Here is a 17,771-nt window from a genome sequence, read left to right on the forward strand (position 1 = left end):
CGAACGGTTAAATATTCGCCAAAAATCAGGTAATTGTCCGGTTTGGGTACGGTTCGTGGCATCTTGTAGGGCATGGAGAGGCGCATTTAGAGGACCCAGTGAGAATGGTACTCGGGCTTCCAGGAGGCCTCTACCGAATCTATGTCATTATATAATTTTCATAACATCATTTAAAAAATGATTTTACAGTTAGAATATCAACTTTTGAAGAAAAAAAAAAAGTATAGTTCCTCATTGGACGAGTGGGTTCCGTACTCGGCTATCAATCTGATAGCCCGAGTTCGTTTCCCGCCGCTGCTCAGTGAGGAATCAGAGGAATGTACTTCTTGTGAATAAAAATTCACTTCTCGATATAATGTGGTTCGGATCCCACAATAAGCTGTAGGTCCGGTTGCTAAGAAACCAATTGGTTCCTAGCCACGAGAAAAGAGAGAGAGAGAGAAAAGAGAGAGAGAGAGAGAGAGAGAGAGAGAGAGAGAGAGAGAGAGAGAATCCTTTGGGCCAGCCCTAGGAGAGCTGTTAATCAGCTTAGTGGTCTGGTAAAACTAACATATACTTAACTTCTTTTTAGTCATCAAAACAACTGCTTATTCAACATTATCGTTACTATAATCACTTCGTAGATAGCAACAACTGACTGAACTGTAGTTTCATATATATATATATATATATATATATATATATATATATATATATATATATATATATATATATACAATAAAGACCACAAACACTAGGGAGAAGAAACAACAGACTGAAACAACAAAACACACAAACAAAATAACAAAAGTTGACTGAATTCTATTCTAGAGTCTGACATGCAATGAAAGCAAAAACAAAAGAACCTTCAAGTTCTTTATATATATATGTATATATTATACCATATATATATATATATATTATATATATATATATATATTATATATATATATTCCTTGTCGTTAAAAAACAACAGCATAACTGACTGTCATCATCATTTTATAAATACAGACAATTGATTGGAATGAACAGTTTCACCTGATACCATTCGATATACAACAAATACCAAAACAAAAGCACTAAAAGAGACAAGAAACAGAACCTGGAGTTAACTCCAGCTTCCAGATCACTCCGCCAATCCTCCCAAAATAGCTCAACTCTTATGAATTGTATATCGAGCCTTGGACGAGCGCGCGCACAAACATAAACACAAACACACACACACACACACACAAACACGCACACACATCATCAGCCTAATTAATTCAGCGCAGAGACAACTTAAGGCTATTTTAGCGTCAGCCACGTCCGTTAAACAAAACCTATTCAGTTTATCAATGACAGGGGGAGAGGGAGAAAGACACATTGCCACTGAATAAACAGGATTGCGCTATATTGCAGATCTTGATAGTAACGTGATAATGCTGCGAGCAATAGAGAAATACACACACAATATATGTGTTTATGTGTGTACATATAAATATGTATGTATGCATATATATATATACCTATATATATCTAATATAATATATAGATATATAATATATATAGATATATATATACACAGTATTTGATCTTTAATTCGGCAACAACTATGATAAAAAACATTTATCATAGCATATAACTAAATCACTACAGTTATTATCTTGTATTTAAAATGTTAACTCAATTGTATCGAATGCCTTTCCTGGGACGCCTACAAGTACGATTTCGAAAGCTGCAGCACCAATGTTTGAGTGTGTGTGTATATATGATATATATTATATATATATATATATATATATATATATATATATACAATATTTATATATATATTTATTCTTTAATCTGGCTTACCTTTAAAAAACACGAATCGCTTCTCTGAATCCACCCTGAAGTTCTGATTTATGTATCACGTACCTGTAACAAAAGAAAATTATACTCTTAACAATAACCTAAGTATAGCTTTAAAGAAAAACGAAAAGTTTTTAAAATAAAAAAAAATCAATATTGCAGAAAAACAACAAACCTGAATATAAGCAAACTACAGAAATAAACATTCCTTTGACTCATAGTTAAAAAAAAAAAAACAATAAACATTCCTTTGACTCATAGTTAAAATAAATCAACAGCTTACCCGATTAATGACAATAAAAAAACACTAACAGAACATTACAAGAAGTTAAAAACAACAGCGAACAGGACTTACAACAGTTATGGGCAAGAACGACATCAAATCTTGAAATTACGAAGTGTTTGAAAAACACAAGCGAAGGCATGTGAAACCAACGATAATATTTACGTCAAGAAATGAAAAATTTTAATCATATTTCAGAAAGACAGTCCCTGCAATAAAATGGACACCACCATAAGCATGACCAAAGTTTTTGGTCAACATGCAGGCTGACATTTCGACTTGTTTAGTTAAAAAAAATAATAATAAATAAATAATAAAACGCCCTTACACGCTCGAGAAACACCCCCAGAAATATCTTATTTTAAACAGGAAGGGTAAATAAATGCATCAAAGGTTCAACCAATCAGTGCAAGCTTTATAAAGACTTAACTTCACTCCCCAGTGAACGTCACTAAATCAGCAATTAATTGTCATTATTATTATTCAAAAGATAAACCCCTATTCATATAAAACAAGCCTACAGGGGCCACTGGCCTAAAATTAAAGCTTCAAAAGAATATGGTGTTCATTATATTATATATATATATATATATATATATATATAGTATATATATATACACATTCCAAATAGGTAACAGACTTCCAGTTATCAGCAATTCTGCAATTCTTTGGACATTAAGACCACTGGCCTCATACCCTTCCACCATTAAAAAAAAAAAAAAAAAAAGTTGCATATCCATAAAAAAACAGCAAGAGATAAAACCGTCCAACTGGCTGATAAAAGGAAATGGCTTATAATAGGAAAAGGAGCATAAAATCCGAAAGGAAACGCAACGGGCAAAATATTTGGCCATTAAAAAAAAATTAAACCTTCCAACGGAATAATAATAGGAAAAGGAGCATAAAATTCGAAAATAAAATCGACCGGCAAAATATCTTGAAAAAAAAAAAAAAAAAAAAAAAAAAAAACCCGCATACCAGAAGAAAACAGCAAGAAATGAAAACCTTCTAGGGTTATAATGGGAAAAGGAGCATAAAATCCGAAAGGAAAACGCAACGGGCAAAATATTTGGCCATTAAAGAAAAAAAATTAAACCTTCCAACGGATTAATAATACGAAAAGGAGCATAAAATTCAAAAACAAAAATCGACCGGCAAAAATTGGTTAAAAAAAAATAAAAAAAAAAAAAAAAAAAAAAAAAAAAAAAAAAAAAAAAAACTACCCTGCATATCCATGAAGATAAACAGCAAGAAATTAAACCTTCCAATGGGTTTATAATAGGAAAAGGAGCATAAAATTCGAAAACAAAACGCAACCGGCAAAATATTTGGCCTTTCAAAATAAATAAATAAAAAAAATAAACCCATCGTGCATATCCATCGTAGAATTACACCCACTGCAGTGATCGACGTAATTCCGATGAAATGACCGAACTCCTCTCTTTATTTTCATAAAGAGACCCATTACAGTATATATATAGGGTCTCGAGTAACAGAGCCAAGATCAAAAGATAATAAAAGCACCACCATGTCATTAAAGAAGGGTTGCAAGCGAGGAGTAGAGGCAGGGGTAAATAACAGAGAGAGAAGAGAGAGAGAGAGAGAGAGAGAGAGAGAGAGAGAGAGAGAGAGAGAGAGAAGAATGAGTTCGATTATGACAAAATATGAAATGTGTGACTGATATGATTTGTAACTCTCTCTCTCTCTCTCTCTCTCGTACGATAACCAAACCTGCAACCCGGCATCAATTAGATAAAAACTGATACTATAAATAATCAACGAAATAAACACCTGAATTAATCGTTTGGAAAAAAAAACTTATTTCCTTGCCGTTAATGCAGACAACTCACTCTCTCAGCAGAAAATTTAGAGTTTGTCTTTCTATTAGCTTATTTTATCTGTTTCATCTGTCAGTGCAGCACAGTATAAACAATCAACATTCATGGAATGACCTGAAAAGTACGAGTCAGTTCTAGCACAATATTAGCTTAATATAATAATAATAATAATAATAATAATTTTTTTTTTTTAATTCCCAATATGAATATTGACCAGTTACTCAGAAACATCGCAGAGCCTGAGAAGCGAATTGTAAGGAAAACAGAAAAAACAATATATAAAATCAACTCGCTTAATTCTGCCATCCTTTTTAACAGAATAATAATAATAATAATAATAATAATAATAATAATAATAATAATAATAATAATAATAATATAATGAATAATAATAATTAATAATAATAATAATAATAATAAAATAATAATAAATATTTCTTATTACTGAACAGCTTTGGCTAGAAAAAAGAAATTATCATTTCTCCCCAAAAATCACGCTCAGATTTACCAGCCAGATTAAAAAAATAAGTCGCAGATATTCTTTTATCCAACGGAAAAATGGTTTAAATATGTTCCCTTAGGATTACTGCTGAACTGAGATTTGCCTTTTTTTTTAATCCCTGAATTTTTAACATTCGCCATCTTTCATAGGGAGGAATTATTATTGTTTAATTTTGAGGAAAAGCATTAGCAGCAGATCTTCTGCAAAAGCTATATATTTTAATTATACGCGCGCACACACACACACACACACACACACACACACACACACACACACACACACACACATATATATATATATATATATATATATATATATATATATATATATATATATATATATATAATATATATCACTACTCAGGAAAACAACGACAAGACGAGTTTCTCAAGAGGGGGTCTGCCTACTTCCGCCCTCACGTGAGGATCGATCTCGTGCCAGTAAAGTTACCCCTTGCCCAAGAGGGCCTGACCATCATATAAAATCCAAGCTATTTAAGAAAAATAAATATATAAATAAATCATCCTAACGCCACGTGAATAACAGATCCCTGCACGAGGTAAAAAAAAAAACCTACAAAATATTTTCGGGAGTTTTTTTCCTTCACAAACGCTAGATAGATACGGCCGAGCATTGGAGCTTTATAATAATTCAAGCGCAGATGATTCTTTTCTGATGTTCCTACGGATAAATAAAGAAAGAAGTCGAAGAATCAGAAATGTGTATATTTAATTAGGGAATCCGGTCGGCTATTTTCAAAGAGAGAACAAAAAACAGATAACTTTTACATTTCCCCCCAAAAAATGTGAGAGAGCGCTATCTTTCTTGAATTACGATAATGAATAATTCCTTCTCGACTATGAGAGAGAGAGAGAGAGAGAGAGAGAGAGAGAGAGAGAGAGAGAGAGAGAGAGCTGTTTTACCGAGCGAATCTAGCCATATTCCAAACTATGTCTCATAGCATTATCTGACGTAGTATGATTTCCTTCTCTCTCTCTCTCTCTCTCTCTCTCTCTCTCTCTCTCTCTCTCTCTCTCTCTCTCTCTCGCTTCGCATTTTATAAAATTCTCGGACGAGAAAAAGATTGTCTCCCGCTGGGAGACCGAAACCAGAAATTTTTTCTTTTACTCCACCAATTTCACAAACAGACGACTACTTTTGCTCAGAACTATAAATAAAAAGGTACTGGCCTGGTATTGGCAATCGACTAAAGGCACAAAAATAAAACCTTTCTGTTGAAGAATCTATCAAATATTTCCATTCGCTTACCTAGTATTTCCTAACAAGTTCATAATTCTTTTCAGCAATTATCAACGAATGAAACTAAGTATTTTTTCCTACTGCAAGAGATCTATTGTATGAAGTTTTATCTTTAATTGTCTGACTTTGCCATTCAATGAAAATTTGTAAGAAAGCCTCACAAGCAATAATTAGGATTTATTTTTAGAGTTACATTATAGTTTCTTCTTCTCTTTGAGTGAGGACCTTTCCTATGTAATGTCTTAATTTTCCTATTCTGCATTACGTCAAAATCATGACATGACAAGACCATGATATTCATCTCAGTGAATTATGGCAAGACACAATCCTCATCAGGTACCCACTCCTCATAAACAGCAGACCCGTATTGTTTGTCTGTATCTGACCATTACAAACAGGCTTTGTGTACTAGCATACTATCATGGGATTGTTGGGATTTTCAAGACAATGCTTCCTTGTGTTCTCACTACAACTCCAATGCCTTTGTTTGATAAACACAAGTGTCAACTGAATCATGAAGTATTTCAGAAATCTGTTTGGGACAGGCATCTGCTGCCATTACAGTATGTTATAAATATTATTGTATTTTTCTGGTGGAGTCAGGCACACTGATGTCAGCATAAACTGTGCTGACGTTTTACGTTCATTTCGTGGAATTCTGGGTTACAGTTTTTTAACAAAACCTACTAAATTCATCGCTTGCATAATTCTTCTTCTTTCTACTAATATATAAGTTATTTTTTTTTATTAAACTGAATGAAGAATTAGAAATTTAAATACAGACATCTACGAGTTGCAAAGATCAGGAGACACGAAGATAAAAATTAAAATATGAAACATATATTCAATAAAAAAAAATCATTTTTATACACTCAATGGAAAAATGCGTTCGAAATTTGAACATAGATATCTGTAAGTTAGGCAAATCAGGCATTTTGAATACAGATATCTACAAGTTACGCAAATCAGGATCGAATACAGATACATACGAGTTACAGAGATCAGGATATTTGAATACAGATATCTATATTTGAATACAGATATCTACGAGTTACAAAGATCAGGATATTTGAATACGCAAGATACGCAAATTATGAACGAATACAGATACCTACGAGTTACAGATACCAGGATATTTGAATACAGATATCTTTAAGTTACGCAAATCAGGAACGAATACAGATACCTACGAGTTACAAAGATCAGGGTAAGAAGACCAGGAATTTTGAATACAGACATTTAAGAACTGCACAGATAAGGAGACAAGAAGATAAGAAGAAAAAAATGTAGTATACACGGACAGTACTTGCTTTATAACTATTTGCGCTTGCACGTACACCCAAACCACGGACACACAAACACAAACACATACGCGTACGTACATACACAAACACACGATAACATCTAACGACGGCGATGCCGTGGTTTCTGAAAACTAATTAAAGTACCAACGACGTCGAAGCCATTATATCCCATCTTGACACTAATAAGAAACTTTAATACCATCGCCGTCACATTAAAAAAAAATGAAAGACAATTACTCTTTCGGGGTAATTCCTGACGGTAAGCAAAGGAGCCTTGAGGGTTGAAATTAGAGAGATGATGGATGACGTCTATTCTGCTCATTAATAAGATTGTGAAGAATATGGTTCCTGTGGCTCAGCGGTTATCTCCCGAGATCGATCCCAGACCACTAGGGAGGGGTTAAATATGCGGGTTTCTTTTTGCGTAAAAGGTGAAATCTGAGAGAATACTTTTGTGTAAACAGTGAAATCTGAGATAATACTTCGGTTTCGCTTTAAATAAACAGTGAAATCTGTGCTTGATATTTAGTCGACTGTGGAGGGTCGCAGCCAAGAAGGAGATGCGGATGTGGCTACCAACTTCATAACACACTAAACAAATACCTAAACTATGAAGACAAGAATATCCGCGATTGCAAATATTCTTAAGAGAACATTTTTCTATTACAAATATTCTGAAAAGGAAACTTTTCTATTATAAATATTCTTAAAATTTTCCGTTAAGAATATCTTAAAAAGAAAATGTATAAATTACAAATAGTCTTAAAAAGGAAACCTTTCTATTATAAATATTCTTAAACTTTTCTGTTAGGAAAATTTTTAGAAGAAATTTGTTTAATTACAAATATTCTTAAAAGAAAATTTCTCAATTACGAATATTCTTAATAGAAGAATATTCTTAATAGAAAAATTTCAAGTTACAAATATTCTTAAAAGAAAAGATTTTTATTACGAATACTCTTAACAGAAAACTTTTCAATTACAAATATTCTTAAAAGATAACTCTTCTATTACAAATAATCTTAAAAGGAAAGATTTCTGTTACGAATATTCTTAAAAGAAAATTTTTCTGTCACAAATATTCTTAAAAGAAAAATTTCCTATTACAAATATTCTTAAAAGAAAACTTTTCTATTACAAATAATCTTAAAAGGAAAGATTTCTGTTACAAATATTCTTAAAATGAAAACTTTTCTATTACAAATAATCTTAAAAAGGAAAGATTTCTGTTACGAATATTCTTAAAATGAAAACTTTTCTATCACAAATATACTTAAAAAAAGGAAATATTTTTGTTACGAATATTCTTAAAAGAAAACTTTTCAATTACAAATATTCTTAAAAGGAAAACTTTTCTATTACAAATGTTCTTAAAAGGAAAGATATCTGTAACAAAAATTACTCAAAGCAAATCTGACTCCTACAAAGATCTAAATCAGTGCTGGCGTGTTGCATAGGGCATTCATTAGGCTTACGCAGGACCTGAGCACGCGCGCGGCGCATTTTATCAGAGTTCGATCACACCTCATCCCTTCCCATAAATTGGCCCTTAAGTAAACGTGATGGGTACTACATTACAGCATTAGGCTCAAACTGACTTCGATCTGGGGCGGTCAGCTACTCAAGTTGTTATAGGTGAATCATTGCCAAGACTATCTGTTGTTATAGGTGACTCATTTTCCAACTGTCTGTCGTTATAAGTGAATAATTTCCAAGACTGTCTGTTGTTATGGGTGATTTATTTCCAAAGCAAACATTGACAGTCTGATGTTATAGGTGAATCATTTCCAAGACTGTCTGTTGTCATAGGTGACTCATTTACAAGACTGTCTTGTTATAGGTGAATCATTTCCAAGGCTGTCTGTTGTTATAGGTGAATCATTTCCAAGACTGTCTGTTGATATAGGTGAATCACTTCCAAGACTGTCTGTTGTTATAGGTGAATCATTTCCAAGACTGTCTGTTGTTATAGGTGATTCATTTCCAAAGCAAACATTGACTGTCTGTTGTTATAGGTGAATCATTTACAAGACTGTCTTGTTATAGGTGAATCATTTACAAGACTGTCTTGTTATAGGTGAATCATTTCCAAGGCTGTCTGTTGTTATAGGTGAATCACTTCCAAGGCTGTCTGTTGTTATAGGTGAATCATTTCCAAGACTGTCTGTTGATATAGGTGAATCACTTTCAAGACTGTCTGCTGTTATAGGTGATTCATTTCCAAAGCAAACATTGACTGTCTGTTGTTATAGGTGAATCATTTACAAGACTGTCTTGTTATAGGTGAATAATTTAAAAGGCTGTCGTTATAGGTGAATCATTTCCAAGACTGTCTGTTGTTATAGGTGACTCATTTACAAAGAAAACATTGACAGACAGTCCATTATACCTACTTATTAACAGCTTCGTTTTTATAATCACTAAATTTAAATTCTAGGTCGAATTCCAAGTAGATCTACAAGAGGAATGGAAAATAGAATTAAAACAAAAAGTAAAGCGCTGGGACCTATGAGGTCCTTCAGCGCTGAAAGACATATTGCCGATGAAGAATCTTTTAAAAGTGTAACAGGATAAAAATGAAAAATACAATTGAGGCCAAAGGCAAAGCACTGGGATCTATGAGGTCATTCAGCGCTGAAAATATGAATAAAAAGGCTTGAAAGGTGTAAACAACAGGAGGAAAACCTCAAAGCAGTTGCGCTACGAAGCAATTGTTAGGGGAGGGTAGAAAGCAAGATGGAAGAGAATATGAACGGAGGTACAGTCAAAGGAACGAGAGGGGTTGCAGCTAGGGGCCGCTGGGGAAGTAATGCCTGTAGTGCTCGTCATGAGGTGCACTGATGACACTAACCGCCCCCCTACGGATTCAAATTACCACGGGGATGCACTAACGGCACTATCACCGGACACGGTAAATTTACAATAAAAATGACATCAACTAGGTGACGTAATGCTCGTGGTTACAAAAACGTTTGTGACAGACCTATTTCCTAAATTTATAAGCTACAAGAACAGCATTAAGAGAATGACTCCATCAACCGTAATCTGCAATAAGGTTTCCCCATAATGCAGCTGATAAAAAGACACTCTCTACAGGCGCCTTTCATATTGCGAAAACAGCTTTGCTGTGGTAACAACAGTTTATCATTACAGCTGATTGCGTCATTTTCTGCTCCATCGAAAAAGGGCTAAGTTGTCTTTTATAGTTATTCTCACGAGTTATACACATTCATTCCATTACTTACGTCTTCTAGTTATCTGCGAACACCTTCATTTGCTGATACTATTCATCTTCCCAAACGAGTAAAAGGGTGTTGATAAATTAAGTGGAAATATGAACGAGTATATAAAAAAGGCAATAATACATCAAGCGGAAATATGGAGTTTATTTTACGGATGATATATTTTCCTTTGATAACAAGTAAAACGTGACTGATAAAACAAGAGAAATGACGTCGATAAATCCAATTAACTCCGAGGTGATTTTTTTTTCTTGGCGAAAGCAGAAATTCTGACGTACACATTAGTATTGGTATGTAAGTATATATATGAATGTATACATGTGTATGAAGGTATAGGTGTGTATGTATACTAGTAATTGTATGTGGTATAGGTTTGTATGTATACATATGTATATGTATATATAGAAAAATTGCTCATATACATAAATGAAAAGGGGATTGGAAAAGCATTACATTTCGGCTGGTATATCCAACACCGCCCCCCCCCCCCCCCCCCCCTTCAAACAATAAAGCATTAAATGGCTGAAGATACCTCCCCAAAATATGATTTCGTTCCCTTTATTTTCGTATTTATATTATATCTGTATATGTATGTATACGTACATACAAACATTAAGCTGTAAATATCGCTTAAAATCCAATACGATCTACTTCAAGAATATCTCCGAGAAAGAATTAAAACTGGTAAACTCTCAGGTAAATTCATTCATACACACATATATGTGTGTTTTGTGTAAATATATAACCCAATACCTTCTCTCTCTCTCTCTCTCTCTCTCTCTCTCTCTCTCTCTCTCTCTCTCTCTCTCTCCAGCAACATCAACAACCTCCTACGTGCCCAACACGCCCAGTTACAGATCGTACACAACACAAAACTTGTTACGTACCCCTTACGAAAAAAAAAAAAAAAAAAATACACACACCCTTCCCCGAGGGGGAACCGGTTATCCCCCATTACAGTATGATACACAGACTCTCTTACCCATGACAACTATCAATACAGAACACAATATAGCCAGAAAGTAATACGTAATACCTAATACAGAACTCCGCTACGGCGTCCCAATCGATTCTACGAAGCCTTAGCTACGACGCGGCTTAAAACAGATTCCAATCACGCCCGTACCCGACCAAGAACACGAAATTACGGAACTCAAAATTACCCCTTAAAAAGAACCCAAATCACTCCCATACCAGACCCAGAACTCGAAATTACGGGACCCAAATTCCGGAGCTGCCGCTGTTGTCGTTCCCGGCTACCGGGACGAACCCGTCGAGCATTAACGGGAACGATGACGAGGAAGCCCTTCGACATTTCCATATTTCATTAGCGATGATTTGCTCCCGAGAGCTTGCGAACGCATCTACTATGTACGGACGCTCGACCACTTATTATCATCACCGTCACCATTACCATAATGCAGCGGGATAATGAGTCATGTCGTTAAGCGCAAGACGATGGTGATGATTATGATGATGGACGAGGAGGAGGAGGAGGAGGAGGAGGACTGGAAGAAGGCATCGTAAGAATGCACCTGATGACACTAACGGAAGTACTTATGGTAACAATGAATAAAAGTACTGTCAGTAATTATAATGATTATGGTGATGACAGTAGAGTTGACGAAGTTTGTGGTGATGATGGCATTGGTTGCAGTAATGATAAAACTATCTCTCTCTCTCTCTCTCTCTCTCTCTCCTCTCTCTCTCTCTCTCTCTCTCTCCAAGCACCGTAACTGGGAAAATGGTATATCTATTCATTTGCGAAGGCTGACGAGTTGGCAATGCAATTAACATACCTTAGTATTATTTGGTCTGGGAGTTTCCTCCACTTAATTCGATGAGAGAGAGAGAGAGAGAGAGAGAGAGAGAGAGAGAGAGAGAGAGAATAATAAGCCACAATGCGAGTATTAATGACTTGTCAAAATATATATGCATTAAAACAGGAGGAATCCGTAAACATTTATAATATGATTCTCTCTCTCTCTCTCTCTCTCTCTCTCTCTCTCTCTCTCTCTCTCTCTCTCTCTCTCTCTTATATTATCAAGTCTGCACATGTGTCTCCTTAACTAATAATGTCTCCAAAGAAAAACAAAACAATTGCTACCACCACATTCCTCTATTAATAACTCCTGAAATGAAGTTGAAACAGTTGTGCAAAAACTTCAGCTAAATTACCCTCATCATAAGGAATTAGATTCACTTTGCATACTGCGTATGAAGTAATTAATGAGTGTTCAAATCTTTCTTTCTGACACAATTGCCACATGTAAGTCAATTCATCTATTTTTTCACTTATGCAAAAAAAATTTTCCACAGTTACTCGTATTGTTACAATTTTCACCTCTCCTACACGCTTAACTTCACAATAACGAGCACACAATTCACCCAGCAAGTCTAAACAATTCTTTGTTTCACAACCAAAGTCATTTCCAAACAGGACACGAATATGTTTATTCAACAATGGTTCCACATCCAAAACTTTATTCCCTAAACACTTTGAAACAGAACAACAACGCCTCCATCGCCATGACACGATAAAGGCCTCAGTAATGTTAACAAGCATTCTGAAAGCACTGACAAAGCAAAACACGCCCCCACCCCTCTCCCCCGCCCCCTGCCGGCACACTACAGTTCTTTCTAATTGCTTTCTGAATGACGAAATGTTGAAGAAGGCACCGCGGGGTGATTCTTGCAAAGGTAGATACCGAAAACACAGACTGATGCTCACCCTTCTTGTACATCTAGGAATGATGGTCTATTTTAGGTACAATTTTGACTGAAATCCCTATGTCGACAGAGGAATAATAATAAAAAGTAAAAAATGCGCCGAAGTTTCTTCTGCGCAATCGAGTTTTCTGTATAACGTATAATGCCACATAAACCCATCAGCTGCGACGGCCGGCAGCTATCCAGTTGCTCACCAGATGCGATAGAGTAAGGAGGGTGCGTCCCATGGCTACGGAAAGCTATACCAGATGCACGATCCATGGCGAACTTTAACCTTAAATAAAAGAAAAACTACTGATGCTAGAGGGTTGCAACTTGGTAGGTTTGATGGTTGGACGGTGGATGATCAAAACACCAATTTGCAGCCCTCTAGCCTCAGTAGTTTTTTTAGATCTGAGGGTGGACAGACGGACGGACAGACAAGGCCGGCAAAATATCTTTTACAGAAAACTAAAAATACATAAAAGTTTTGAAATAATTTGAATGTTTGACAAATCCCTTTCAATTATGGTGACAAGGTTAGCACCAAAGGACACACTAAGTCTTACTACCAAACGGACTGACAAAGTGAAAGAAAACAAAAAAATCAAATTTTAAAAATATTCATTTTTCTTTGGTATGCAAATACCGAGCCTTTCACGTAGGGTAAAACTATATCATCTGAACCCTAAAATACCAGGCGAAGGCTTGTACCCCCATGGGAACAAATGGTGCATTCCACAAAAAACGAATTCGGTACCAGCTGTCAACATCGTGTCCTGGAAATAACAAATAATGTTCCGTTAGAGAGAGAGAGAGAGAGAGAGAGAGAAGAGAGAGAGAGAGAGAGAGATCGAGAGAGAGAGAGAGAGAGAGACTGAGAGAGAGAGAGACTGAAAAAAAAAAAAAAAATAAATGGAAAAAAAGGCAAGCATGCAGAGAGAGAGAGAGATTGCAAATGAAAAAAAACAAGCACGAGCAAAAAGCCAGCATCAAATCAAGCAAGCAAGCAGGTAGGGAAGCAATCAACCTAAAAGGTGTTAAAGCATATTTCTGACTCGGCAGTATGGCAACGAGAGAGAGAGAGAGAGAGAGAGAGAGAGAGAGAGAGAGAGAGAGAGAGAGAGAGAGAGTCTATTATACAATAAATTTCAAAAGAGAAGTGCACACTTTTGCATTTCCTTTTCCAAGCCAGAGAGAGAGAGAGAAGAGAGCAGACTGAGAGAGAGAGACGAGAGAGAGAGAGAGAGAGAGAGAGAGAGAGAGTGGAGTCTATTACACAATAAATTTTAAAAGAGAAGTGCTCACTTTTGCTTTCTCTCTCTCTCTCTCTCTCTCTCTCTCTCTCTCTCTCTCTAGAGAGAGAGAGAGAGAGAGAGAGAGAGAGAGGTGCCCAATATTTTTTTTAAGTTGACAAGCAACCCAGCTGTTTTTATTGGGTGATTACAAGACTCCCACCACAATTTCGGAAATTGTCAAGCAAGGCACCCGTGCAACACCCCCCCCCCCTCCCCCCAAAAGCTTTGCATAACCTACATAAACGATTCACATATATCGAAATTGTAAACTCTGGTATTTATCGATAATTTATTAACATTCATCAAACTTCCACATTACAAATCTTCTTTAATGTGAAAGTTTGATATATGTTAATAATTTCACGCTAAATATCTGAATATTAATCTATTTTAATTTCAAACAAGTAAAAAATGAGCAGAAGTTTCTTTGGCTCAATCGAGTTTTCTGTACATCGTATAATTACGGCCATCAAACAGCTCTCATTCTATGATCCCAGTGTGTAATGCTGTAGGAGGAGCGACCCATGAAACTTTAATCACGGCCCGGTGGTGGCCTGGCCTAAATCGCTGCCAGGCACACGAACATGGTTAACTTTAACCTTAGATAAAAGAAAAACTACTGAGGCTAGAGGGCTGCAATTTGGTATGTTTGATGATTGGAGGGTGGATGATCAACGTACGAATTTGCAGCCCTCTAGCCTCAGTTGATTTTAAGATCTGCGGCCGGACAGAAAAATGCGGACGGACAGACAAAGCTGGCACAATAGTTTCTTTTCAGGAAGCATAATGAGTAAACCTAGCAACAACAATACTATAGTAGATTCACATCAATCATGCATGAGAGGTGGAACATACATCCTGCCAATGTGAACTCTCTCGAGAGAGACAGAGTTTTTCCAACCCTGTGATTGGCTTATCAACAGCCAATCAGGAGTGTCATAAGGGACTGGCCTAGACAACAGATGCACGGTTGATGTGAATCTACTTTAGCATCTGTGTGTGATCTGATCATGCATTCATAATCAGCTGTTCATTTCTATAACTTGACCAGAAGCCTTGCTGCGGTCACTCAAGGCGTTTTTAACCGCGCGGTTGATTGTTCAATGTTAGCTTATGTAATCGTTCACATATTAACCGCGGCGTATTGAGGCGGCTTCCAATATGCTTTTAACCGCGCGGTGAGATACGCATGAAATCGTTCACATGTAACCGCAGCTTATTAAGGCGGTTTCCAAAACGCTTTTAACCGCGCGGTGAGATACGCATGGAATCGTTCACATGTAACCACGGCGTATTGAGGCGATTACCAATACGCCGCGGAATCCATAAGCTAACATTGCACAATCCATAGCGCGTATCTCACCGCGCGGTTAAAAACGCCCTGTGTGAACGCAGCTAGACATTACCGCGCGTTAGCGCCGTGGTCAAAAACGTTTCGCGTGAACGATTACAGCGTTAAACGAGCGTTGGCCACGGCGGTTAAAAACGTCCTGTGTGAACCTAGCAGCATCATCTCTCCAGCAGACCTAGGTCTGAAAAAGAGTAAGTTCCTCCCCACTTCCTCGGAAGCAACAGGTTGGAGATCGCTGTGGAGATCGCTGGAGTAATAAAAAAAAAAGAAAAAAAAAATGGTAAGGGTACTTTTCTCTAGAGAATTATTCATAGGCGATTTCCGAGTGAATATCAGCACGCAATCACGTGAGCACTGAAAATATAGTAGATTTCGGCCTCACGTCGGGATCGAACCCAGGGTTCTTCAGGAAAGAGCAGGGGTGCTACCAAATGACCGTTATTTGGCCTTTTATAGCCAGTTGGTAGTTGCCTTGTTTTCAAATCGAGATTCCTGGGTTCGATCTCAATGTAGGGTCGAAATGTCTCTCTCTCTCTCTCTCTCTCTCTCTCTCTCTCTCTCTCAATAAAACTTAGATTCCTAATTTAACTCAATTTTGAAATCTAGAGGAGAGGAACAACTTCATCCTTTTATCCGGTAGAAGCTTCAAGGACAAAAGAACAAGGAGGGGCTACGAACAAAGACTAGGTGGGAAAACATAAGCGGGAAACGAATTCTAAAGCTTCGTTTTATTGAATCTATTTTCAGTTTCAAAATGAATTAATTGTTACAATTTATTTTTTTCTCTTTTTAACTAATACCGTTCCTACGTAAACAATAAAAACATTACACTGTCTAATCCTCTTGCCAGAGCAATTTCTCTTTTATTCATTTTTCATTAAGCGTCGTCATTCAACATTCAAGAGCACATTTTATTCATTAAATCAATTTTAATCGGTATCGCGCGCGCGTGTGCGCCGTCTAGATCAATCTCCCTCCTGAGATCAATCGTTGAATTGCTTATATATATTTCTCTCTCTCTCTCTCTCTCTCTCTCTCTCTCTCTCTCTCTCTCATCATTCATTCATAGCGTTCACACAAGGCAACGTTCATTTACACATTTTATTTATACAACATCACCTTTTATTAAATTGTCTACATCCCACATGCGATAGAATCAATCTCCCCCATTATAAATCGCTGAATTATTTATCTCTCTCTCTCTCTCTCTCTCTCTCTCTCTCTCTCTCTCTCTCTCTCTCTCATTTATAGATTTTATTCATCCATTATCACCTTCTACAAAACTGCGCTAGAGTCAATCTCTTCCTGCCAGAAACCGCTCAATCATTCATACTTCTCTCTCTCTCTCTCTCTCTCTCTCTCTCTCTCTCTCTCTCTCTCTCTCCCAACCCCTTTTCCAAAATGCATGAATGGCCATCTTCCTAATTATTCATTCCCTGTCAGGCCAAGCCGACGACCCGGCTGTCATCGCGTCTTGTTGCTTCATTAAAAGAACAAAACCATCGACGGAGATAAAATGAAGGAGAGAGAGAGAGAGAGAGAGAGAGAGAGAGAGAGAGAGAGAGAGAGAGAGAGACTGGCATTTTCATTTTCCCGTCCTATTATTTACCCGGCTGAAAGAAGGGAAATAAGTGCCAAGTGTTAGATGAACATTTTTTTTTCTTCCTCCGAATTCTAAATTTAATAATAAGGGAGCCAGCAGACGTACTTGTAGGGAATACGAAGACGCGAGACATACGCTACGGATATAAACTACGCATATACGCATACTGGATAGATTTACGGCCTGAAAAGTTAAAAATTAATTATTCTGCGTATGTCCTGTTAACGGTAGAGAGAGAGAGAGAGAGAGAGAGAGAGAGAGAGAGAGAGAGAGAGAGAGAGAGAGAGAGAATAACTTATAAACTGTTCTAGCCCGGAGAGTTGAAGATTACCTCGTCGATGCCTACCGTTTCGTGTGTATATATATATAATATATATATATATATATATATATATATATATATATATATATATATATATATATAGAGAGAGAGAGAGAGGAGAGAAGAGAGAGAAGAGAGACGAGATGAGAGAGAGAGAGACTTATAAACTGTTCTAGCCCGGAGAGTCGAAGATTACCTCGTCGAGGCCTTCCCGTTTTAATGGAATATTTTAATTACTCGCGTTTCC

At 36.4% G+C, this 17,771-nt stretch overlaps 1 long non-coding RNA gene across 1 annotated transcript in view; it reads right to left on the bottom strand.

Annotated features, from left to right (window-relative positions):
• Positions 1–1,815: 1,815 nt before the first annotated feature.
• The window catches only part of LOC135207532 (uncharacterized), a 102,900-nt gene continuing 86,944 nt past the window's right edge, over positions 1,816–17,771 (bottom strand). Inside the window, exon 4 of the long non-coding RNA XR_010312986.1 lies at positions 1,816–1,878. This is a non-coding gene — a long non-coding RNA (uncharacterized LOC135207532). The remainder of the gene's footprint in view (positions 1,879–17,771) is intronic.

The sequence above is a fragment of the Macrobrachium nipponense genome, chromosome 32 (assembly GCF_015104395.2).
Source record: "Macrobrachium nipponense isolate FS-2020 chromosome 32, ASM1510439v2, whole genome shotgun sequence".
NCBI lineage: Eukaryota > Metazoa > Arthropoda > Malacostraca > Decapoda > Palaemonidae > Macrobrachium > Macrobrachium nipponense.